General features: G+C 33.9%; 1 protein-coding gene and 1 long non-coding RNA gene across 2 annotated transcripts in view; one reads left to right on the forward strand and one right to left on the reverse strand.

Moving 5' to 3' along the window:
• EYS (eyes shut homolog) overlaps positions 1-27,939 on the reverse strand; it is a 164,857-nt gene that overhangs the window by 103,807 nt on the left and 33,111 nt on the right.
• On the forward strand, positions 424-27,730 carry LOC129045513 (uncharacterized). The gene is made up of 3 exons (XR_008505320.2): positions 424-542; positions 24,529-25,073; positions 27,712-27,730. It is a non-coding gene; the product is annotated as an uncharacterized LOC129045513 (long non-coding RNA).

Consider the following 27,939-nt stretch of genomic DNA (forward strand, 5'->3'; position numbering starts at 1 on the left):
TAAAAGCGACACCTTGCATCATTGCTAATAAATCCTTCTCCTGAGGCTGCAAGATGGAATTGTGGGCTATAAATAAAAGATGTTCTGGCACAAGACTTCGGGCAACATTTAATTGGAAGAGAAATTACTTGGGGCAGGAACACGGTGTGCAACCAGACATACTACTCGGAATCCTCTTTTAATAGCCACTGGAGTTCAACAGCATTGGAAAACAGCTTATCCTGCCAGCCTCCAGGATTCTTCCACCAGATACAGAAAGTTAAAAGAAAGAAGCCCAGTGAGGCAGGATTACTCAGCGCATTTTTCAGTGGTCAGGGAAATGGAGTTGTGAATAGTCAAGAGAAAGCTAAATACTGAAACCTGACCCCTACCACGTGGCTCCACTATCCATAAAGAGAAATAGCAATTGATAAAATACCCTTCTAGAATGCTCACTTCTCTGGTCCCAGACTCACTTCTCAATCTGCTAATTTACTTTGGTATCAGGAATACTCCAGTTTACAACCTGAAAAGATGGCACAAGAACTGGAATACACAGTAAGGTAAAGCAAAGAGAAAAATCTGCATTGTCTATGGAGAAATACCAGGGGAAAAATTTCTTTCTTACTTAGAATGGATTCCCAGAAAATTAAAATAATTTGAAGCTAACAAAAATATCCTGGAAAATAAATGAGGAAAGTAATACTTGATAGGCAGAGGGAAAGGACATTTTTAATGATTGTAATGACAATATTAGTTGATGTTTTATAGTAACACTTTGTGTTTACCTAGCTAGGCAGAGTCCTACTAGCTTTACATGAATAGCTGCCTTAAACCACCCCTCTATTGGGTAGTATTATTCCCACTATACATGAGGAAAAGGAAGCATAGGGATGTTGAGTAATTTGCTTAAATTGACACATCTATAAATGTTTAAACCTGTGTCAGAGCCAAGGGTCCATGTGTATCTCCTGCATTTAACCAGAGGTCATATTACCTTTTTCTTGTACCTCCCTCAAATTACTGCTTTAACTTGTACTGTTCAAAGTTCTTGAAAGAATTTTCTACACCCACAGCTGCTAAATCTGGCTTCCCTCCCCACCCCCCTGGCCAAACATTCCAAGTTGTGGACAAGATCACTAATAATCATCATACTGCAGAATCCAATGAACCCTTTCAGTGTTTTTGTTAATTGAACTGCCACAGAGCAGTGATTAAAGTATGGATTGTTCCCTACTTAAAAAAAAAAAAATTGTGAACCCTTACCATGAGATGTAATTTAAAACACTTAACTTTAAGTGTGCTATCTTAACACAATTTTAATTGTACACTTCAGTGTTATTAACTATAGACACTATGTTTTACAATAGGTCCCTAGAACTTATTCATATCTTGCATAATTGAAATTTTATAGCCTTTGGGGGGGGAAATAAACCTCTCCATTTCCGTCTCCCTCCTGTCTTTGGAAATTACCATTCTACACTGTGTTTCTAGGAGTTTGACTATTTTAGATATCTCATATAAGTGGATTCAATTCATGCAGCATTTGTCATTCTGTGACTGGCTTATTTTACTTAGTACAATGGTTTATTCATGTTGTTGTAAATGGCAGGATTTCCTTCTTTTTAAAGGCTGAATACTATTCTATTGGATGCATTTATTATATTTTCTTTATCTATTTATCCATCAATTCATGTATGTTGTTTCCATATCTTGGTTATTGTGAATAATTATGCAATGAACATTGGAGAGAAGATATCGTCTTGGGATCCTGATCTCAATTCTCTTTTGGATGTATATACTGAGAAGTGGGATTACTGAATCATTTGATAGGTTTATTTTTAATTTTTTAGGACCCTCAATGGCCCCATAACAGCTGCACCATGTTACATTCTCAACAGTGTCCAAGCGTTCCAATGTCTTCAAATGCTACCCAATATTTATTTTCTGTTCTTTTGGTAATAGCCATTCTAACAAGCGTGACATGATATCTCATTGTTTTGGTATGCATTTCCCTGATGATTAGTGATGTTGAACACATTTTCATATACTTGTTAGCCATTTGTAGGTCTTCTTTGGAAAAATATCCATTCAAGACTTTTTATCATTTTTAAATTGGGTTTATTATTATTTTTATCAGCTTTTGAGTTAAAGGAGTTCCTTATATATTTTTGGATATAGACACCTTATCAGTATAGGGTTTGCAAACATATTCTCCCATTTTGTAGGTGGTTGTCTTTATTTCATTGATTCTTTTTTTTTTTTTTTTTGAGAGAAAGAGAGAGAGAGAGTGCTTGTGAGAGATGGGGAAGGGCAGAGGGAGAGAGAATCTTAAACAGGCTCCAGGCCCAGCGCAGAACCCAATGCAGGGCTTGATCTCACAACCCTGAGATCATGACCCGAGCCGAAATCAAGAGTCAGATGCTCAACCCACTGAGCCACCCAGGTGCCGTTTTATGGATCATTTTTTTATGCAAAAGTTTTTAGTTTGATATATTTCTACTTGTCTATTGTTGCCTGTGTTTTTTGGTGTCATATCCAGGGAATATTTGCCAAGACAAATCTCAAGAAGGTTTTTCCTTTTGTTTTCTTTTAGGAATTTCCAGTTTCCAGTTTATGTTTTAAGTCTTTAATCCATTTTAAATTGATTTTTGTGTATGGTATAACTTAAGGGTCCAATTTCATTGTTTTCAATGTGGAAATCCAGCTTTCTCAATGTCCTTTGTTAAAGAAACTATGCTTTCTCCATTGTGTATTCTTGTTCCCCTGTTGAAGTCAGTTGATATATATGGTGGGTTTATTTCCGGTCTCCCTATTCTTTTCCAGTGGTATATATGTCTGTCTTCAAGCCAGTACTATAGTTTTGATTACTGTAGTTTTGTAGTATATTATGAAATCAGGAAGGGTGATGCCTCCAGCTTTGTTCCTTATTAAGATTTCTTTGGCTATTTAGGATCTTTTGTGGTTCCATATGCATTTAGACTGTTTTCCATATCTCTAAAAATTATTGTGATTTTTGGGGTGCCTGGGTGGCTCAGTTGGTTAAGCGTCTTCCTTTGGCCCAGGTCATGACCCTGGAGTTCCAGGATTGAGCCACGCATTGGTCTCCCCGCTCAGCGGAGTCTGCTTCTCCCTCTGCCCTTCACCCTCCTTGTGTTCTCTCTCTCATTCTCTCTGTCTTGTGATTTTTATGGATATAGCATTGAATTTGTAAATCACTTTGGGTAGTAGGGACATTTTAACAATATATCTTCCAATACATGAATATGGAATGTCTTTTCATTTATTTATGTCTTAATTTCTTACGTCAATGTGTTGTGGTTTTCAGGATACAAAATCTTCCATCTACTTGGTTAAGCTTATTCCTAAGTATTTTATTCTTTCTAATGTTAGTGTGAACAGGCTTGTTTCTCCAATTTCCTTTTCAGATAGTTCATTGTTAGTGTATAGCAATTGATTTTTGCATATTTATTTTGTATCTTGTAACTTTACTGAATTTGTTTATTAGTTCTAACACACGTTTTCAAATGGGGTCTTAGGGTTTTCTATTTTCTTTCTTTTAATTTATTTTTAAAATTTATTATTATTATTTATTTAAGCAATCTCTATAACCCATGTGGGGTTTGAACTCACAACCCTGAGATCAAGAGTTGAATGCTCTTCTGACTGAGCCAGTCAGGAGCCCCTAAATGGGGCCTTAGGGTATTTTTTATATAAAATATCATGGTGTCTGCTAATAGGAATATATTTACTTATTTTCCAATTTGGATGTCTATTTCTTTTTCTTTCCTAATTGCTCTGACAAGTACTTCCAGTATTGTGTTACATATAAACGGTGAGAAGAGACATTCTTGTCTTGCTCTTGATCTTTGAAGAAAAGTTTTTAATTTTTTTTCATTGAGTATGATGCCAATACTGGACTTCTTATATATGTCCTTTATTATATTAAGGTACATCATTCCTTCTATATCTCATTTGTTGAAAATTTTTATCATGAAAGGATATTGAATTTTGTCAAACGCTTTTTTTCTGCATCCAATGAGATGATAATGTGATTTGTAGCCTTCATTCTACTTATGCAGTGTATCACATTAATTGATTTGTGTTTGTGGAACCATGCTTGCTTCCAAGGGATAAATCCCATTTGATAATGGTGTATGATCCTGTTGAATTTGGTTGGCCAGTATTTTGTTGAGATGTTTTGCATCTATGTTGATTGGATATATTAACCTGTACTTTTCTTGTAGTGCTTTGCCTGGGCTTTGATATGTGGATAATACTGGCCTTATAAAATGAGTTTGGAAGTGTTCTTTCCTCTTCAATTTTTGAAAGAGTTTAAGAAGGGTTATATTAATTCTTCTTTAAATGTTTGGTAGAATTCACCAGTGAAATCATGTGGTCCTAAGATTTTCTTTGTTTGGAGGTTTTTAAGTACTGATTAAATCTACCCACTAGTTATTAGTCTTTTCAGATTTTCTATTTCTTCATGGATTTCATGGTTCACTATTTGTAGGTTGTGTTTGTCTGTGTGTGTTTAATTTATTCATTCCTTCAAGGTTATCCAATCTGTTGGCATATAATTGTTGAGAGTAGTTTTCTATGATCCTTTTTATTTTTGTGATATCAGTTGTCATGACTTTTCTTTCATTCCTGATTTTATTTTTTGAGTTATCTTTTTTTTGTTTCAGTCTAACTAAAAGTGTGTCAATTTTGTTGTTTTTTAAAACAACCAACTCTTAATTTTGATTTTTCTATTATTTGTCTATTCTCTATTCTGTTTATTTATGCACTAATATTCGTTAATTCCTTTTTTTTCTTTGCTAACTTTTGCCTTATTTAGTTGGTTCTTTATCTAGTTCAATGAGGTTTAAATTTAGGTAGTTTGAGATCTTTCTTTATTTTCGATAATGGTGTTTATCATTATAATCTCCCACACTTAGTATTGTCTCTGATATATCCCATAAGTTTTGAAATACTGTGCTTTAATTTTCATTTATATAAAGGTATTTTCTGATTTCCCTTTTGATTTTTTCTTTGGTCTATTCATTGGTCAGGAGTATGCTGCTTAATTTCCACAAATTTGTAAATTTTCTAATTCCTTCTGCTATTGATTTCAATTTTCATTTCATCCTGGTCAGAAAACATGATTTAAATCTTCTTAAATATTTGTTTATTAAGTATGAGAGTAACACATTATTGATGGCAATATTCTCATATGTTGAAACAAATTTTGATCAGATAGTGTTCCTGAACACATGCATATTGAGAAATAAATTTTATTAGATAAGATCTGGATCAAATTATCTCCAAATGTCCATTAATGTTATAATGGAAATGAAGTATAAAGTCAAAGTAAGCTTTGAAAAATTGAGCTAGTTATTTCAGTAATAATGCCTATTTTAAACTTAAAACTCACAAAGAAATGACTACAAAACTAAATGTACTTCATCATTTTATGAACTTGTCTAAATTTTTGAAGTTCAAATATAAACCTTTCATAAGGTTTACACTTGATATATTGACACAATATCTCAGTGAATATTTTTCGTTTTTTGTATTTTTTTTAAAATTTGGAATGCAAAGAATACAAATTCTTAACCAGATTCCTTCTGGAAAAATATCCAATAATAATGGCACACTCCAGATTTGCAAAGGTAACATTAAAAAATACTGCAGTATTTTCAGAGAAGGTATTAAGCTTGTTATAAGACAGCACTGAAATAGTTATTTCATAAATAAGTTGGTTTCCTAAATTTAATTATTGGTATGATAAAGATGAAGTTATTATGTGTCAGGTGCTTTTCTAGGCACTGGAATAAATAAAAGGCACAATAAATAAAAGAGATACAAATTTAACCCTTCCTTAAACTTTCATTCTGGTGGGAAAACACAGAAAACAAACAAATAATAACTACCTATTATTTTAATTATTATTACAATATACAGTAAGTTAGACTTGACAAGTGTTATCACAAACACAAAGCAATAGGGAGAATGGAGAGTGCTTGGGTGGGGATATAAGGTTCATTTTTAAATAATGTGGTCAGGAAATGCCTAGATGTACAGAACAATCAGGTGACAGTGTGACTGTAAAAGAATAGAGAGATAGGAGATGAGGTCAGAGATAGAACAACCCCAGAACTTGTAGGTCCTTGTCAGACACTTTAAGAGCTCCTGTTTTTAGTGATAAAGGCAGCTACTAACGAGAATGGTTTGACAGAGTGATATGATCTGATTCGCGTTTATTTTTTTCCATTTTTTAAATTTAAATTCAATTAATTAACATATGTATTATTGGTTTCAGAGGTAGTCAGTGATTCATCAGTCTTATATAATACCCAGTGCTAATTATATCACGTGCCCTCCTTAATGCCCATCACCAAGTTACCCCATCTCCCCACCCCATCCCCTCCAGCAACCCTCAGTTTGTTTCCTATGATCAAGAGTCTCTTATGGTGTGTCTCCCTCTCTGGTTTTGTCTTGTTTTATTTTTTCCTCTCTTCCTCTATGATCTTCTGTCAGATTTAAACAGAATCATTCTTGCTGATGTTGAAGGCAGAAACAGGTAGAATGATTAATTAGAACAACATGTCAGTAAACCAGGCTAAAGATGGTACTGAGATGGTAACAACAGAAGTAATAAAAAGTGTTCAGATTTTAATTATATTTTGTAGGTAGGAGCAATAGGATTTTTGAGGGATTCAATTTAGATGTAAGAGAAAGAGAAGTCAAAGATAAATGCAAGTTTTTTTGCCTTGACCAATTGGAACAATAGACAGATAATAAGGAAGGTAGGAGTGGAGGAAGAAATGAAAAGTATTCGGTGACAGAGGCACCTGGGTGGCTCAGTCAGTTGAGTGTCTGCCTTCGGCTCAGGTCATGATCCTAGGGTCCTGGGATCGAGCCCCACGTTGGGCTCCCAGCTCAGTGAGGAGCTGGCTTCTCCCTCTCCCTCTGCCTGTCGCTAGGCCTACTTGTGCTCTCTCTCTGTCAAATTAATAAATAAATAAAATCTTTAAAAAGAAGTGTTTGGGTACATGTTGAATTTAACATGGTAACAGGCATTCAAGAAAACATACCAGGTGGCAATTTAATGTAAAATTATAGAGTGCATAGGAAAAGCGGTCTGGAGGTTAATATTGGGGCATTTTCAGGTTATGGAATTTTAAAAAAGTATTAGCCTGGGGTGCCTGGGTGGCTCAGTCAGTTAAGCGACTGCCTTCGGCTCAGATCACGATCTTGGAGTCCTGCGATCGAGTCCCACATCGGGCTCCCTGCTCAGCGGGGGGTCTGCTTCTCCCTCTCCCGCTCTTCCTGCTTGTGTTCCCTCTCTCGCTGTGTCTCTCTCTGTCAAATAAATAAATAAAATCTTAAAAAAAAAAGTATTAGCCTGGATAAGAAGATCAAGGGAATGAGAACAGAGAAGAGAAAAATTACAAAAGCTGTGTTTTGCCTCCCCCCCTCCCCAGTGTCAAGAATTTAATGAGATAGAAAGAACTAACAAAGGACACAATGTGGGAGGAGCCAGGGTGCAGTGTCCTGCAGTCCAAGTGAAGATCATACTTCAAAGAGCAGAGAAGAATCAATGTTTTAACAGACACGAACCATTCTAGAGTATGTTCTTTCATCTGCAACACCAGGGATTGGAATATGATTCCAATGCACTGTAAAGTAATTCTAAGCCCTAAAATTTTATAGGAATCATAAAGATATAAGATTCAAAAGAAATAGAATGATTTAATAAGATTACATTTTCACAGGAAATTCTTTTTAGTGCTATAAAATTGTGACTTAGAGAATGTTTGAGGTTGGAAAAATCCCGGAAATAATTAAATCTTTCTCAAACTCATCATATTAGAGATGAAAGTAATAACATCCAGTCAGGTTCAGTGACTATGAAACATCCAAAAATTTGGGTCAGCCTACAGGCTCTTAGAGACAAATTTATTACATTTTCTAAAGGCTAAAAGAAAAAAAAAATAGAAATATTTCAGGAGTTGTTAATGAGATGATGACTTTATAGGGATATTTTCTAATGGAAACTAGTACCAGAGGGAACTTCATAATCACTTTTAAAATTTTAATATATACTCACTCTCTACTTAAATAGATCTGGATTTGTCTCTTCAATTTATTTCATTTACTTTTAATCTTTGTTTTGGCCCATAGGAAAAAGTAATGGGTTGAAATGCCATGTTTTGTTTTGACAATGAGACCTGAAATATGAATTACACTCTTCAAATCATTTCAGTAGTTTAGACAATGATAACACAGACCTCTATTCCCTATTGCCTTAGTCACACGTCCTCTTGAAAATTAGATTTTTAACATAAATGTAGTTGATCCCATCATCTTTCCCTCTAAACCTGGCCCTTCTGTGTACATAGCACTTCAGTGAAAATGAAAAAGGACCAAGTGGGAAAGGGACAATGTAGAATGTTGAGTGGTGACAGCCCTTGGGATCCAAACTTTGTTAAACATTGTGGGCCTTGTTGAGGACATAAACTATTATCTAGAGGTGGTGGGAAGCACCAAGACTGTCACATTATAATTTGAAGATGGAAAGGGTAATGTTAAATAAAAAACAAACAAAAAATATATATATAAAGTTTTCCAAAATTTGAATAAAATTGAAGAAACACTCTTAAAAATATATCACTTTTGAGGGTGCCTGGGTGGCTCAGTTGGTTAAGCAACTGCCTTCGGCTCAGGTCATGATCCTGGAGTCCTGGGATCGAGTCCCACGTCGGGCTCCCTGCTCAGCGGGGGGTCTGCTTCTCCCTCTGACCCTCTTCCCTCTCGTGCTCTCTGTCTCATTCTCTCTCTCTCTCAAATAAATAAATAAAATCTTTAAAAAAATTAAAAAAAAATATATCACTTTTGAGAGGCTACATAGAGCCCTGAATCTCTCCCCTTCTTCTTCCCTTTGCTGGATGATGCACATACACTAGAAACACTGACATATGCTACTCCTTACATCCCCTTAATATGAAAACTATATTAATATTTTAAGGCTTTATTTATATCTTTACTTCTCTGTGAAAACCTACTTATCTTATTCCAATCAAAATCTTTCTTTTCTCTACTTCTTTTACTCCGTTATCTCTACCATTCATGGCATGCTTAACATTTATTATACATATGATCTCGGGGGCTGAAGGGCTAATATTTTGCAAGATTTGTATTTTGCATTGTTGCTGGGTCAGTCACTTGAATAATGAATGAAGGAATAAATTAACATCACATATGAACCTAAAGTTACTAAATTTTATGTCTAACAGATTTTCTCACCAATTTAAGGGAAAAATGGAAAGACAAATTCTTATGAGTGTGCTTCATTAACTGTTTAGGTTATAGAGCTATAAAACAAAAAAATTATCAACATTTTTAAAAAGATTTTATTTATTTATTTGTCAGAGAGAGGGGGAGTACAAACGGGGGGAGGGACACAAGCAGAAAGAGAAGCAGGCTCCCTGCCGAGCAAGGAGCCCAATGTGAGGCAATGCGGACTCTATCCCAGGACCCAGGGATCATGACCTGAGCCTAAGGCAAATACTTAACTGACTGAACCACCCAGGCATCCCAATCAACATTTTTAAAATGGTAGCTATCTCATAAAATGTTGCCGTTGTGCTACAGTAAGTGAAATGCAGTGTAATCTTAATTATTTAGGAAAGTAAAGGCTTTAGACTTAAAGATACATATGTAAGTCAAAGATTGAAATGCTTCACATTTTACTATTTATTATTTCTGAGTTCTATTTTCACTGCTTTCTTAATTGAGTTTTGCTTTATATATCTGAATACAAAATATATAACGTTTAACATGAGACATCCCTCATTATAAGTCAAAAATATCAGTAAAAATTCAAAGTAAATAATTATATAATTATAGTCACTGATAGAATGGCTAAGAAATAGAAAGGAAGGGACAGACTGAATTATTGACTTAAATGGAAAACTGTATAAAGGGTGCATGGGATCTGTATATAGTATTTCTTAAAACTGCATGTGAATCTATAATTATCTCTAAATAAAAGAGGCTATTAAAATTTTTCACACTGAACATAAAATTTTATTTAAAAATTCATTATGAACAAGAATACAAGAGTCCAGCAGCAATGAAAGCTATTAATATAATTGGCCATATTAGAAGATTAATGAATCATTCCATTCAATGTAAGAAAAAATGTTTAATGAAACTCCACATACTCTGGATCAAAAATGCCAGAACATTAAGAACAAAAGGGAAATTCCTAAACCTGATAATGGTTATTTACTAACAATGAGAAACACACATTATTTTTAATGGTGAAGCATTATAAACATTTTCTTTAAAAATCAGGAGCAAGGGCAGGAAGACTGCAATCACTGCATCTATTCAATGCTTTACTAAAGGACTCAGCCAGAACAATATGATGAGAATAAAAAAGAAAAGAACAAATGAGGTTATGATTGTCTATTCAGTATTATCCAGCATTTTTCATCTCAGGGGATACACAGAAATTTCTAAAAGAATCAGATCAATATCTTGCCACAATTTTAAACCATTTGTGACATGGCAGTGTTCCACGGCAAATGGTTGGCAAACCCTGTTCTATATAGTAAACCCATATAGTGATAGGAAATCTTCTGGAAAAACATGTTCATCAAGTTTGCTGCACAAAATACCAATATACAAAACAAATAAATTACTCATGTACTTTTTTTTTAAAGATTTTTATTTATTTATTTAACAGAGAGAGAGAGCACAAGTAGGCAGAGCGGCAGACAGAGGGAGAGGGAGAAACAGGCTCTCTGCCGAGCAGGGAGCCTGATGTGGGACTCGATCCCAGGACTCTGGGACCATGACCTGAGCCGAAGGCAGCCGCTTAACCGACTGAGCCACCCAGGCGCCCCTCATGTACTTTTAATATACAAGAAAAAGATTGGCTCAAAACATATATGGAGACAATTACAATTTTTTTTGCAAATCAAAAAAATATTTAAATAAATGTAGAAACAGATTATGGATATAATATTTAATATTTTATAGAAACCATTCTCCCCAAAATTAATCTAAAAATTCAGTAAATTTCTAATCAAAAGCCTAACTTGATACTCAAAGGCAGAGTCAAGGATAGCCAAGATAGCTTTGTGAATTGTGTAAGACTGATGAATCACAGACCTGTACCTCTGAAACAAATAATACATTATATGTTAAAAAAAAAAGAAGAAGAAGAAGATAGTAGGAAGGGAAAAATGAAGGGGGGGAAATCGGAGGGGGAGACGAACCATGAGAGACGATGGACTCTGAAAAACAAACAGGGTTCTAGAGGGGATGGGGGTGGGGGAATGGGTTAGCCTGGTGATGGGCATTAAAGAGGGCACGTGCTGAATGAAGCACTGGGTGTTATACGCAAACAATGAATCATGGAACACTACATCAAATAAATAAATAAATAAATAAATAAATAAATAGATAGATAGAAAAAAAAAGAAAGGAGAAAGATCTTATCAGATTATCAAAGTTATAAACCTTATAAATCTATAAGAAAGTATAGTATTTTTGTGTAATATTGTTTAAGAGATCAATGGTGAATCATTTATAAAGTGAAAATTTAGTAATTGTTTCCCATTTTTCTTCACCTATATTGCATTAAAAATTTTTGAGATGATTTTACTCAATTTATAAAATCCTACTATTTATAAAATTTATTTATTTGAGAGAGCGAGCACATGCGCTTGCACACACAAGCGAGGATGGGGTAGGGTGGGGAGGGACTGATGAAGAGGGAGACCTACTCCACTCTGGGACTTGATCCCAGGACCCTGAGATCATGACCTGAGCTAAAGGCAGACACTTAACCGACTGAGACACCCAGGCACCCCAATATAAAATCCTACTATTTTAATAAAATAATTTTTAATAGAAAATGTTTCAAAATAATTAATGTCCTGACAATTGCAGTTATGAATGTTTTGAGTGTCAGAAATTAATTATAGGGTTAAAAAGCACGCATTAGTGTATAAGAATGGTGATACAGGCTTTGAGCTGTTTTTGTGTTAGAACATTTCCAAATGCATGCATGAACATTAATGCTTAGATGGTCATTGAAGGACGTAAGAAGAATTACAATTTCTTCAGTATGTAGTTTTTACATGAAAATCAACTTCTTTGATTTTTATCACCAGAAATACAATGGGAAATTGAGAGAAAAGAAACCAACTTAAATTGGTTATCATGTACTTAACTAAAAAATTTACCCACAGAATAACATATAACATTTAGTGCAGTGAACATGGAGGTAAAAATATCCGCTTTAGGATCCTGATCTCAAAACTTTGGATATATACTGAGAAGTGAGATTGCTGAATCATATGGTAGTTGTATTTTTAATTTTTTGAAGATTATCCATATTGTTTTCCATAGTGGCTACACAGTTTTATATTCCCATCAACAGTACAAGTGGGGAAGATTTCTCCTTGTTCTTAGTTTTATAACTTAATGCCTTCAATGTCTCCTTTATGTGAACATTTGATAAAACAGTCTCTGGCATTATGCTTTCTGTCAATTTCAAGTTTGCCTTCTATTTTAAATATTGTACTTTGGGGTATTTCTAACTTTTTCTTATTCTTGTATATATACTCACAATTTCAACCACAATCTTTTCCAGGTGTCATCCCCACATTTCAATTAAGTTAAATTCAACAAACATTCATAAACACAGAACTGTAATATGAGATTAGAAATGCTATAATGGATCTCCCTTTAAAGTGCTAAGAAAACACAAGTAAGCGAATAGTTTATACAGAGCAGAGAAATCCATGGAAAAAATTTGATATTGTGGGTGAATAGGAGCTCATCACATGAAGGGGGTGCTTCAGGCAGAAGGAACAGCATTGTGAAGGTTAAATAGCTATAGAATTTTTAGAATAATGGTGAGTGGGTTAATGTGACTAAAGCACAGAACTGCTTGTAAATCAATGGAAAGAATGAGTGATTACATGTAAGCTCAAGTAAGGATGAAACTACAGTTCCAGGGGTCTTTTAGGCAATTGTTCAAATCTGCATTTTAATCTGTACTGGTCGCTCCTCAGTGAAACAAGGTATTTTCTTGATATAGGTTTCCAAGATGAAATAGCATTGAGGTATGTTTGCTAGAATCAATACCATATCTCTACTTTGACCCATCTTGCAGATTTATAATACGTGCTAGTATGTTAACAACCTGGAAGTCCTTCAGTAGGAAAGACCTTCTGCCTTTTGTTTAACACATTTTCTAAACATTTTAGGAAATGATAATTTCCCCCATCTGGAATATTATTATATCAAGAAAAAATTCCAGGGAATAGAGTTTGGGAAATTTGATTTTTAGGATGTGCTCTCTTATGATGTTTTTTACTTTATGTCTCACATGCAGTTCCCTCTGATGAGCCTTTCTCACATTTCCAAAAACATCCTAGTCAGGCTTATACATAACACTAAAAACCACTTGTACTCACATCATATACTTGTACAAAAATATTCAGAAGATATCTTTGAAATTTTTTTTCTGTAGGACTAATGACATCATTTTATATTTCTTTGCATCACCAAGAAGACACACAATTGTCTAAAGAACATTTTGTGTTCATCTAAGTAGCACCGATTATATAACAAAGTATTTAACATATCATAGGAACATAATACATGCTTTTGAAGGAATGATAATTAACTCACAACTTAATTTCTTAAGTTTTCTGAGCCAAGGAGCAGAAATACATCCTTTGCTGATCATATTTTTTTTTGCCACATACTATTATCATTTGTATTTATTAGTAGTAATGTTTTATACTCACATAGCATAATACTGACTTTTACTAGATTTATTCATTGCCCAGTATTTCTCTTTAGCATTTATATGTTTATGTTTTGTATCACCTTAAACATTTATATTTTTGTAAGGAACTTTTAACTTTTTACATTTCTATACTATACCTTGACATTAACTGCATTTGCTACAGATCTGTTCTATTTAAGAAAGTCCATGAACAGATTTTTCCAAGTCTCTAAAATTCTTATTTGAATATACACAATGAAAGAGCCCGATTTTAGAAATCATGAATACCATGAGATGGAATTACAAAACCTTTCCACAGTTTAGAAAAATGAACTAAAGTAATTTAGTCCTTCAACTGTTCTACGTACTGGCAGACAACTACAGATAAAAACTACATAAATTCTGGTATGCTTTATATATTTTGGAAGATTTCATTGCTATAATATAAGGCATAATATCCTGAGGAACACTGTTTCTTTTCCTTAACACCATTTACATGTGGTGTCTATGAAATAAGGTAAAGTAAGCAAAATCAACATAAAAAATAGAACCATAAAGCTAGAAGAAACTGAATATACATCTAGCCCAAATTATCTTTTTTTGTAGAAAAAAAGGGCACTGAAACCCAAGGAAATGAATTGACCTTTGCGAGCACGTTCAGAAATGCTATTTCCTGAATCCTGCTGAGGCCTAGCCAGGAATGGCCTAGCCAGGCCATTTCAAAAGTCATATATGAAGCTGTTAAATTTGCTTGCTTGGAGAACTAACTATAATTTCCTCCGAGAGGCCCTCACTGAGGTAGTTTTCTGTTCTGTGGCATGATTCACTCTCAAATACTATTCCTTTGTAACTGAATACCTGGTTTCTCTTCTTTATAAACTCAGTAAGAATTTTTAATTATTTTATTTCACTTTTGCTTGCTTTCTGACAGGGAGGGAGATAGCAATCTTTCTTATGAGGCTGACAACTCTGTCAACACAAGGACCCCAACTCTCTGTTCTCCACTATACCTCTGTCACTTGTGTCTGGAACAAACATGATAGGAACTCAATAAATATTAATTAAATGAATGAATGGATGGATGAGAATGTCTATACACTCAGTGCTAATTTGATATTTCTTAATGTTTATAATTAAAATATAATTAAAACAGACATAAGCTTTTTTTCCCCTTAAAACCACTGACAGCATTGTTTTCTTCTTAATCACACAAGAGTATAATTTGTTCAATCATTAGAATCCCTTGTTTATAGGACCCCTTAGCTCAGGATTTCTCAGAGTAACTCATGAAATACCTGATGCTCTATTCTATATCTAACTATGTCGTACTATAGATAGATCACTCAGTCCCACCTCAGACCTATTAATTTAGATTAGCTGGTTTGGAGTTATATGGGCTAATTTCTAAATTTTGAAAATAAATTCTTATGCAATTGAAAGTTTAAGATCTGGATTTTTTAAATTCACCTATGGTAGAGCTACTTTTGACTCCATGCTGACATAAATTACTATTTTGCATTAATTCTGAAAATGAGTATAAGTATACTTGTGTTCCCTTACTATTAAGAATATTAATCAAATACAAGTCTATGTTAAATGATGAAGTCTGAGGTAATCCTCAAGTTAGTTACTTGAACTTTTTCCTTATATTCATGGGATCAGAAGATATATTTTTTAAAGATTTATTTATTTGTTTGACAGAGAGAGAGAGAAAGAGATCACAAGTAGGCAGGCAGGCAGAGGGAGAGGGAGAAGCAGGCTCTCTGCTGAGCACAGAGCCCGATGTGGGGCTTGATCCCAGGATGCTGGGATCATGACCCGAGCCGAAGGCAGATGTTTAACTGACTGAGCCACCTGGGCACCCCATGATATTTTTAATGATTTTTTTTAAAGATTTTATTTATTTATTTATTAGAGAGCGAGCGAGAGAGAAACAGCATGAGAGAGGAGAGGGTCAGGGGGAGAAGCAGGCTCCCCACTGAGCCGGGAGCCCGATGTGGGACTCGATCCCAGGACCCTGGGATCATGACCTGAGCCGAAGGCAGTCGCTTAACCAACTGAGCCACCCAGGCGCCCAATATTTTTAATGATTAAGCTATAGGGAATAAATAAATAACAGCAAAAACAGTAATAACAGACTTTAATAATATTCATCAGGATGGTTCAGTGGTTAAAAGTAAGGGTTCCTGGGATGCCTGGGTGGCTCAGTCGGTTAAGCGTCTGCCTTCGGCTCAGGTCATGATCCCAGAGTCCTGGGATCAAGTCCCACATCAGGCTCCTTGCTCAGCAGGGAGCCTGCTTCTCCCTCTGCCTGCCTCTCTCTCTCACTCTCTCTCTGACAAATAAATAAAATATTAAAAAAAAAAGTAAGGGTTCCTATGTCTGGGTCTGAAATTTCATGAATGTAGCTTTATTAGAAAGCCTGCTAATACTATGCAAATTACTAAAAAACTGCTGGCAAGTCCTTTTCTTTACTACATATTCTGATTGTACATTAGAGTACCTATTCTTCAGTATGTTCTCCATATATCAGTTTTTATTAATTTCAGATCCTACTTTTAAAGTTTTTCTTGGATAACTATTTCTATAATAAATTTTGGTTTTGTGGATTTAAAATGTAGAACCCTATTTGATTTTAAGCATGTATGGAATGAATTTCAGAACCAAGTCATCTAGTTTAAAGATGTAATTGATTTATTCTATTCCTCCCCCTTCACAAGAAAGGATATTATAAAAAACAACAAACACAATTGGTATTTATTTCGTCACAAGACCTACTCACACGAAGAGAGCACAATGCTGTATTGTTTAGTGGAAAAGTCAGTTTGGGAACCCTCTGTGGCATCAACAAGCTACCTAACTTTAAGCAAGTTACTGAGTATTTCTGACTCTTAAAAAAAAAGTCTACCAAAAAAAAAAAAAAAAGAAAGAAAAAAATCACTTAGTAACATCATAGCAAGGGTTGAAGAAGGTAACTTAAGAAATGCATAAAATATCTGACCTCTTCTCCTTTAACATCAACATTTTTTATGCTACAAAGAAAATCTCACAAAGTAGCTTCTAGGCTCCCTGGCATATTGGGAAAATCATTCTGCTAGGCAGTCTACCTTAGGTCTTCTATGTTAGGAATTTCTACCTGCCACGATTGTTATTTTAGTATAATTACCATTGCACTTATAAAATGTTCAGCTATCAAGCTATTAAACCATTATTAAACCCTTTATTTTAAAACAAAATCACAATATATATAAAATATCAAAGAATATAAACTATTTGATTACATTTATACTGAGCTGCCAGAGCTGACACACATACACACACACACACACACACATACACACACAGAGTCTTCCTTTTTCTCAATATTGTATTCAATGATCTCTCCATTTATCTGTCTTTTCTGGCTTGTTGCTTGCCTACCTCTAAGGCCTTATCTTGTTTTTACTGTTAACATCGGAATATGTTGTGCATATCATTTATCTTTTTATTAATCTGACAAAGGACCTCAAGAATGAATTCTGTTTAGCAATTGAAAATGAATTTAATTGTTGCCAAGTCAGTAATTGAAAAGCATTTTTCAGATTTTGGGGGTTGAATTTGTTAATATTTTGATAATTATTTGGGTTTAGGCTTATTTAGCTTTCCCTAATTTGAGAATTCAAGGCTTTATTTTTAGTTATCCACAGTGTGTGAGTATTTCTCATAACCTTTTGGACTAGGTGGAAAATGATCACTTTCATTAATACTATGTGCTAATCACATGAAAAAAATATTTAAAGCTGGATTTTACTAGCCCATAGTTTAAATAAACTTACTATAGATGTAAAATAATATTCATCTATTACATTTAAACTCTAAAGTTCCTCATAATTATATAAAGAGAGAAAACATTTTAAATTTAATTGCACAACTCAATTTTTTATAGTAGCATAAAATTCAATGTATCTGCTAATTTTATTTTTTAACTTGCTAAGACTTTAATCCTTTTTTACATCTAATGGCTTCCTCCCTGGTATGAGGTTAGATTTACTTAAAGTTGTTTTTGATTAGGAAAAAGTTTACCTGATAGCAAAAACATACATTAAACCGATTGCAAAACTGGAAAATTATGGGTTAATAATAGAGGTGTACTAAGACTTAGTCTTAAGGACAGTCATAAACTAAAAAAGTATTCTTGTATAATTTTTGCCTTCATATAGAAATATCATGTCACTGTTTCATATTTGCCCATCTCTGGAATCCTTAAATTCAGCTCTATTCTATCCATATTCTGTGAAATTTATTTTTTAAAGATTTTTTTTTTTTTTTTAATTCATGAGAGACAGAGCGAGAGAGAAAGGCAGAGGGAGAAGCAGGCTCCCAAGGAGCAGGGAGCCCGATGCAGGACCTGAGATCATGACCTGAGCCGAAGGTAGACGCTTAACCATCTGAGCCACCCAGGCGCCCTGTGAAATTTATTTTTAAAAGATATTTTTAATAAGTTAACTTATCTTTGATTGTTTAAAGCCCTAAACTATTGGTTAACAATTTTGTGATATAATAGAACAAAATTTTTCACATAAAAATCTCCCATTTAGTTTATAATATCAATAAGATGTATGATTACTGCTCATAATTTAGGAGAAATAAAAATGTGGGACCAAAGCTGTAAAGTTTGAAAATTTTTAAGTAGTATAAATAATATAGGTTTGATCCCCAAGGATTTTGAATCTGTTATGACTCTATGTTTCTTGTTGCTCCAAAGTCATTTTGCTTAATTTCAGTTAACTGACCTGATTTATCACCTGATTTATGAAATTTATAGTTCTTCTTTCATTAAATTGTGTTAAGATACAAGAGATAGCATATCAATATTGACAGATAACACTTATAGCAGCATTTTAGAAAAACAATAAAAATAAAACTTTAGTCAAGATATGAATTTTTCTTTAGCAAAATAATCTTCAAAAGTTACGCCTAATTAATACTTTTTCATCAAGTAAAATTTCACCAGGTAGTATGTTTAAAGTATATCCACTTCAAAGAGAAACAAATGGATTTTCTAAATCTGGAAGTGTAAATGATATAGTATTTTTCAAATGCTTTGATTTGAAGAGGTACCATCTTCTGTTTTCATGACTTTGATTCATTGTTGTGTAGATAGAGTTAAACTCAAGATAATACTGAGAGGTGTGCAAGCTGTTAACTTCACAGTGATTAATGGCAAGACAAGATATCAGGCATCTAAGAGTTGAGAAACTATTAACTTGGGAGAAAGCTAAAAAAGCCAGAGGGAAATAATAAGTCACACTAACAAAAGGCAATGAAAAAACAAGACATGGCTCCTGATGGTATTTTGATATATTCCTGAATCCATGCTAAACTGTCAAAAGGCATTTTAAAAATAGTGTTTATGTGATATAAATCCAAACTTGTCTATGAAATAGAACAAGGAACTAATACATCAATATAGCAAAAATTAAGAAATAGATGAAACATAGTAAACAAGTTTTCTATGATTTTGAATACAGAAAAGTATAAGAACTTCTAATTCTTACAAAATTTAAAGGTTTTTAAAGTTAGAATTTTAGGAGAAAAGGCCAGACAAAATAAAGACATGCTAATTATAATGTGTATAAATAGCTCTCATATAACATTAGTTACCAGTTATTAAGCACTGTCCATGTTCCTGAAGTATTTATCCTCACAGCATCTCACTAGATAAATGTTTGCTTTATTTTTGTAAACATTTTATAAATTTCATAAATTTTGTAACCTGAAATTCAGAAAATTATTTTTAAGGTTGTACAAAAGTATTTACTCACAGTTCAAAATCATTAATTAAACTTTGTCTTATTCACTTGCTTAAATCATACATCTTCCCTAGTAGTGTAATATTTGTGAAGGTAGATACCATGACTATCTTTTTTACTATTAAATATGCATAAAATGTGAAAAGAACCTAACTCATATAAAAATTAAATAGGCATTTAATAAACTAACTTGAAATCTGTTTCTCTCATTTTGCAATGTTAGTTATTTCTTTTAAATAGTAACAAATTATTTTGATACTACTTTTGTAAGACTATAAAAAGCATTTCAGTCCAAAGGACTGAATAACAACATGAGTTAACCTGAACAACTTAGGAAAAATTAAACATATTGTCACCTAATAATATTAATAATCTACTTGGGTTCTATATTTTGTCAAACAAAATATATTTTATAACTCTACCGTTAAAATTTTCACACTCTTTCATTTGAAGCACAAAGAATTATCTACACATTTAAAATATGACATTCAGTATACCATATTGTAAACATTTTATATTCTTCTGTATGGTTCTCAGGCATGTATGTGCTATTTCTTTCAAGTAACATTGTAACATGTCTTTCAGAAAATTCCATTTGCTCTTTTTTTGCATGTATTTATTTACTCATTCATTTGCTCTTTCTATTATTTTCTATTGTATTTCATTCAACATTCATTGAGCACATAATGAATACATGTATTTCAATATATTAGAGGGTCCATATGCACAGATGAATACAAAATGATAACTTGTCTAAGTGCAGCAGCATGCAAACATGTAAAATCAGACAAACAGGTGCACAGGTACCATTTGTAGGATGTTCTGGGTTTTGTGGATGCAGAGAGAGCAATAAGTAATGAAACATGAGGGAGTTAGGGAACACTTTGCTAAGGAAGCAATATGTGGGCTGAAATTGGAAAAATGAGTTAGGTGTCTAGCTTCATGATGACAAGGAGTGGAAAAAGTGAAAAGCATTTCAGGAAGGGGAAATGGCATACCAAGACCATTTAAACAGAGTATGTGAATTAGAATGGCTGAATCTAAGAGATATGCTCAGGTCAGATTTTTGATTAAGCGTTCTTTAGCAGAGGCACTACTGGTATATTGGACAATTCTTTGTTCTTCATAACAATTCTTTGGGGGATGTTTAACATCATTGGCCCCCATCTACTAAATTCCAGTACCACTCACTAGTCCTTGTCTACAGCCTGGCAGACCACTCACTAGTCCTTGTGACAAGGTCAAACCTTGCTCACCCTACCCACTACTTTCTCAGATGCCTTGTATGAGAACTGTAATGCCACACACATACCTGCCCCATGGTACTAAGGGGCACTATTGAGTATTGAGGAATTTGGACAATATTCAGTGGAAGATAAGGATAAAATGATGTTAGATGACCAACATGATCACATATGACATCATACTCTGACATCACCCTGCATGATTGTATCGCATTTTATAAAATTGAAGGCATAAATCATTTGTTATAAGCTATTCAAATTGTAAGAGAATGACAGGAATCCTCCTTAAAGTGTGAAAAGTTTTAAGATTCTTTGAGAATCCAGTTATAAAATGTACTAATTTTTAGGGTATGACAGCTCAACACTTGTTACTGCTTCACAGACATGAAACTGCACGAGGTCATATCTGTTTGTCTTTTAACAGTTCTTTATGGTCTTCAAAGATAAACATGACAAGATATTTTATTCATCTACATACATATTTACATATACACTCACATACTCACTGAGACACACATTGCTTTATAAAGCTCTCACAAATATAGTTTTGAAAAATTCTGATTTCTTTGAAGTGATTTTTTTGGTCAATTTTCTTAACAATTTGGCAATTGTAAATGCAATGTTTTTAATAACTACATTGTGAAAACAAGTAACAACTTAAGTCCTGATGAAAATAATGGTCAAAATAAACTCAATGTTTCAGCCAAATTATTTCATTCAATAAAGCTGTGTCCACACACATGATTCTCTTCAATATTATTACACAATTTGCTCAATGTTCATTATGTTTATATATTCCACACTGGGACATGTGAATTTGTGTATGATTTTTAAGGTGTTTTACCAGTGATGGGGCTATGAATGTATTATGTGATCAAGTTAAAAGACACACACTTCAGTTTTCTTCAATATCCTGGTGCGAAGGCTTGTCGTTCCCCACCCCCGCCACCCTCAACAATCTGGAGAAAAGTAGGTTCAACTCAGTGCCGTTCTCTCCATTCTATCATTTCTATTCATCATTAGCATTTGACTGGAAATCATATGGTGTATTATCTGGAAGCAATAGTGCATGACATGTTAGTTAGAAACAACAGTTCTGATTAAATGTTAGGTTTGTGAATTTGATTCTCACCTTAGGGAACTAACGCCCACATCCGTATGCACCAGTTAATTTGTTCTCAGCGTATTTGCTTTCCATCATAAGCTCTGGCCTAAGAACAAAAATAACCTAGTCCAAAAGATTCTTGGAACCATCTGCTCCACTTTGCCTTATGAGACTTCTGTTGTTATCCTTTACTAAAGCATGACTTGGGTGATGTTCTCAATGACGTATTGTTTTCCTCCTGTTTGTTTTGGCTTTCTTCCTGTAAGGAATTTGTGAATTATCTCCAGCTGCCTACAGCTTAGATAGCCAATTATACAACTTTAGCCTTATTGGGTACATATGGGATATGTGAAAGATATTTTTAATTAAAATCTTTGAGTTGTCAAATCATAAAAAAATAAATTCTTACGGGATTTTTCTGAAATTTTTATAATCATAAAAACACACTGAGTTGTTAACAACTTTCTCAAATTGTACTTTTGTATCAGAATGTGTATAATTTAAAACAAATAAAAGAACAAAACTGAGAGTAAAGTTGGTACATCGTGCTGTCTATAATTATTAACTACTGAAAACAGAAAACTACTAGTAGCTGATTTGGATTTCACTGTGTTCATAGTCAACTGTGAGGTAAAATAAAAAAAGAAAGAAAATTCAATCAGATAAACAGAAAACGTTTTCAGAATCTTGTTTGAAAGCAAAGACAAGAAAAATAAGCCTTTCAAAGAAAGAATTTTGTGCATTTCCTTCCTTTACTTTCCTCAGAATATTTAGTTTTTTCTTTGGTCCTCTCTTCTCCCACCTTCTGTTCCTTCATTCTTCTGTTTTCTGCTTTGAAGTAATTTTCTTTCTTTACTTAGGCTTCTCACCTTTTTATGTTTCTTGTTCTTCATACAACCTCTTTGAGACTTCTTCATTTTAGATGCTAATTAGCACTTGCTAATTGAAATTTTAAAAGCTGAGTATTATAAACACTTTAGCACATCACAAAATACTGTGATCATAGGCAGATTTCAAAATAGTTTCATGTGTAAAATAGAAGATGATAAGGCCTCTGCTGTCTTTTAAAGACAGTGTGAAAAACAGAATATGTGTCTAAACTTTACACTTATTTTCACAGTGCATGTCTAATTCTGTCATTCTTACACAGTTTGAAAACAAACCAGGCTTTTATTGGTTTCTGGCTTGTGTGATTATTGCCATCAAAATCCTGGCCTATTAGCTCCTTCCAAGGCACCATAGATATCACAGATTTTACAATATTCACTCCAGATTCCCCTAAGTCTGTTTCACAGTTTCTCACAGAAAAGGAAATATGAATAAATAGAACAACAATCCCAGGTATAAGAGAAAAAGAGATCCTTCGTAGGGAGTCCAATTTCAATGCCATTTTTTTTTTTTTAGTTAAATTGTATTTATTAGATGTTAGAGGTTGGATCTTCTGAAAATCAGATGTTGAGACAAAGTTTAGTGTATAGAAGGGAGGCAGGAAGGAAGTATCCTGGAGAGAGGTAAAGTGGAGAGCCATACAGTAACCAGAGCCTCTGGTGATCAGGACTAGTGTGGAACTAAAAATGGCTGATCAGAGTGGGAAATGGCTGGGCCTTTATACTTTGTACTTCTTCATCCAAAGTACTTTATACTTTGTACTTCTTCATCCGACAGTGTGGATGTACACTGCTCTGAGAAGAGTTTGACCTTGAAAGAGGTAACTCTTCTGCTCAGGAAATCTCTGAGGTAACTGCCCACTGAAGACTTCCTACCATAAGCACTCCCAGCAGCTAGGGCAATAAGTCTCCTTAATGGGTGTGGATGATATATCTCCACATCCAACACCTAAGAAATAGTTCACATCTTTGGATTTTTGATGATTAATTTTGTTGTAAAACACAACATCTTCTTAGCTTATCTTTGTAATGGGAGTTTTTGATGTACTTGAAACTCACTTCTTGGGGCGCCTGGGTGGCTCAGTTGGTTAAGCGACTGCCTTCGGCTCAGGTCATGATCCTGGAGTCCCGGGATCGAGTCCCGCATCGGGCTCCCTGCTCGGCAGGGAGTCTGCTTCTTCCTCTGACCCTCTTCCCTCTCGTGCTCTCTGTCTCTCATTCTCTCTCTCTCAAATAAATAAATAAAATCTTTAAAAAAAAAAAAGAAACTCACTCTTTGGATATTACTCATTTTATTCAAGTACACATCAGCTTCACATTAACTTTTAAATGTAGGTAAGATTTGTCAGCTTTCATTGACACATTTCTTTGATTTTTCTTTATTTTTTCTCCCTTTGGGAGTACTTATAAATATAACTACTAGCAAAATTATTGCTATTTTTCATTCGTTACTTTTCTTGGACATTTTCTACATTAATCTGAAAAAAGGAAGCTTCCAGATAAATGGGTGTAGTCAACTCTAAGCATGGGGAATAATAGTGCCTTTAAATCTGGCACAAAGTAGAAGAAGATAATAAAGACTCATGTTTATGGTGTTTATTAGTAGTACTATTTAAACATTTGAGGATAAATGAGAGAATACCTTTAATTTGTTTATATACAACACGCACACAAACACAGCTTGACCATGTTTTTTTTTTTTTTTTTTTTTTTGAGACAGAGAGAACGAGAGAGAGAGAGCACATGAGAGTGGGGAGGGTCAGAGGCAGAAGCAGGCTCCCCGCCGAGCAGGGAGCCCGATGCAGGACTCGATCCCAGGACTCCAGGATCATGACCTGAGCCGAAGGCAGTCGCTTAACCAACTGAGCCACCCAGGTGCCCGTCAGCTTGACCATGTTTTAATTACATGTTAATTCAAGGAATTTATGTACTTATTACTTTAACCTAAATGGATTAATTGACAGGTAATAACTCAGATGCCTCTTCAGCAGTATCTAATAATTCCTTTTACATTGTAAATGCTCAATAAATAAATATTTGAATGATAATTTATCAGTCTTTAGAATTATTGGCATATACAGTTTTGTCATATTTTTAACCTCAGAAATCCTAGTTTTGTCATTAGCTTAAAGTTTGTTCATATACAATAAATAGTAACATTAGCAAATCTGTAGTCATTTGAATGCTAAACCTGCTGTGAATTTTTCAGTTGCTGCCTCTACAGTGAGAAAGTTCTCATACCGTTGTACTGTTTCTTAAATATAGGTACTGATCTCTACCTTTTTGTTTTTAATTTAAATGTATATTTTAACATTTTATCTTTATAAAGATTGATTCCAAAATAATTATTTCATATTATTTTAAAACTTAACTCAAAAGTATATTATCAATGAACAACTTATTTATATCAATACATTTAAAATAAATAATTTTACATATTTTGTTTTGTTAAATGTTTAAAGAAAAATAAATATTTTTTCTTAATTTGAAAATTATTCACAGTAAATTAGGGAAGCTTCACTAGTCTGATTTTTTTATATATCTATATGTAATTTTTTATAATATTTAGTAATAATAATTTAATTAAATGAGATAATATATGCCCCTTTTATAACAATTCTTAGCATCTTGTAAGTGTAAAATGAATGCTAACTCTTACTAACAGCGACTAAGTAAACAAGTAGCTAAATAGAATATGATAAATCTTTCCAATAATAAAACTGTCAAGTTCTAACATTTAAGGAATATTTGTATCATTCTGACAAAAAACACTATTTTGACTGTAATTTTAAACAGAAAACATTTTAAAGAACAGAAATAAGAATGTAGAAAGATGACTTTTACTAAATTAAATTTCCCTAAATTAAATGAGATGTTCTAATATTGAGTCAGATTTATCTGCTTGAAATAATTAAGTTTCTTAGTGTATATCAGACATATTTATAGAAAGCACTAAAGTAAGATTAATTGTATTATAGCTTATAATGTATTACATCACTCATGATAATAACATGTAATGAGTTGAATTCACTGGGCATTTTCAATCTGTATCCCTAATTTAATAAAAAGTGCATCACTGAAACTGGCATGTGTCTACAGTCAAATGTCATTTGGAAAATTTGCAGACTATTTACTAGTGGAGTCAATGGACATTGCCCCTATGTAAATTCTGAGCCAGAGTATTACAGAGAGAAAGCCTTATGTGCATTATTCCAACCTAAGGGAATTATGCGTTGACAAATATCATTCAGGCCTAAGATACTGGTCTTATACATGGTCATGCAATAAATCATTATACTTGCATATATCATATACTTGACCTCCCATCAGTAATTAGAGACAATCTAATTATTTTGGGTCCAAATATGAGCAACCATCCATTAAAAACCAACAAATTCTAATAAGCAATCAGTCTAATAATGGGTAATCCAAAAGGGCACCTTCACTTAAAGAAGAATTTCTTGGGCATTAAATCACAAACAAGATCCACAAGGTCTTTAAAAACAAATTCACCTGCAAAACCCAGAGAAATCTTTACAGATACACAAACTGGGATTGATTTGTTCATTCATATATATATTTTTTTCATTTTATGGATGAAGAAACTTTGGCAAAACTGGTTTTGAAACCAAAGTTTTTCTGACTTCAAAACTGTTGAAAATGTTAGTGCTGTTCGCTAATATTTCTGGTTCTCCTTCTGAACATGTGAGGATATAGAACCTCTCTACTTTCTTGAGCTTAGGTATGGCTTGTGATTGAATTTAGCCAGAGAAATTTGTGTAGATGGGGCATATGTTACTTAAGGATGAAAGCAATTTTGCTGGTAAAAGCTTCTCCAGGGCTGTCTTTCATTGCAACAGCAATCCTGGTTGACGTGGAAGTAGAGGACTGAATGTCCTTTGCTTGATAGTTGCCTTGGAATGTCAGCTAACCTTGCAGTTGTGCCTGTATTAGTGAGAAATAAATCTTTCTTGTTCTAAGTCACTGCTAGCATTGTTTGTTTGGCTTGTTGGTTAGCTGCCCTGGCATAGCATCACATTCAGATACATAAAAACAAATTCAAGCTTACTCCAGTATTTTATAATGTCAGTGAACCAAATTGAAAATTATTCTAGAAAATTAACATTTTTACCTACAAATCATACTTAAACATACTTACCTATTTCTAACCCTAATGAAGCCTGTACAAGTTTGAGAAAAATCCTCAAATATCAGTCAATTTCTTTGCATGATGGTCCACGGTATCTCAAGCTCATCAAGTACAAAGTTAACTTTTCATTTCACTCTACCCTCAAAACCTGTGTTATCCATTGAACATAAAATCATCTCAGTGGGGAACCTGGAAGCAATCCTATTTCTTTTTTTTTTTTAATATTTTATTTATTTATTTGACAGAGAGACACAGCAAGAGAGGGAATACAAGCAGGGGAATGGGAGAGGGAGAAGCAGGCTTCCCACGGAGCAGGGAGCCCAATGCGGGGCTCGATCCCAGGACCCTGGGATCATGACCTGAGCCGAAGGCTGACGCTTAATGACTGAGCCACCCAGGCACCCCAGCAATCCTATTTCTTAACCCTCCATACCACCACACATAATCAATTACACAGCAAATCATATTGACTCTTAACATGTATTTGTATCATTGGTGACACTTAGTTCAGGCCTGAATCTTTGGATTATAATAATTAGATTTACTGCAACCTCCCAAACTCCAAATTATCTTCTATCCTTGTTAATTAAGATACTATGCTAAAATTCAAAACTGATCATGCATAAAGTACTTTAATGGATACTTGTTATAGCACCCATGAACTTTTCTACTACTGAATTTCACATCTTCCACTGGGATTTCATTGTACACATTTTTTGTCTTCTTTTTCCCCTAACCTGTGACTTGCTCAAGGGGAGACCATGGAGTCATCTTTTCAGATTCAGTTCTCAACTTACTCCCATCCCCATCTCCCACCCTTCTCTCCTACTTGGTTCTCAGCCTAATCTCAAGGAATATTCCATGGGAATCCTGGCTGGCAGATGAAGGTGAAAGGTAAGAACACTTAAAGACAGTATTATTAATACAAATCTGAATAAGGCATCCTCAATAATAGTTTCAGAACTTTTTGATTAATTTTCC

Source organism: Mirounga angustirostris, unplaced genomic scaffold, assembly GCF_029215605.1.
Source record: "Mirounga angustirostris isolate CCGP_5_RB_7025 unplaced genomic scaffold, mMirAng1.0.hap1 SCAF_8, whole genome shotgun sequence".
Taxonomy (NCBI): domain Eukaryota; kingdom Metazoa; phylum Chordata; class Mammalia; order Carnivora; family Phocidae; genus Mirounga; species Mirounga angustirostris.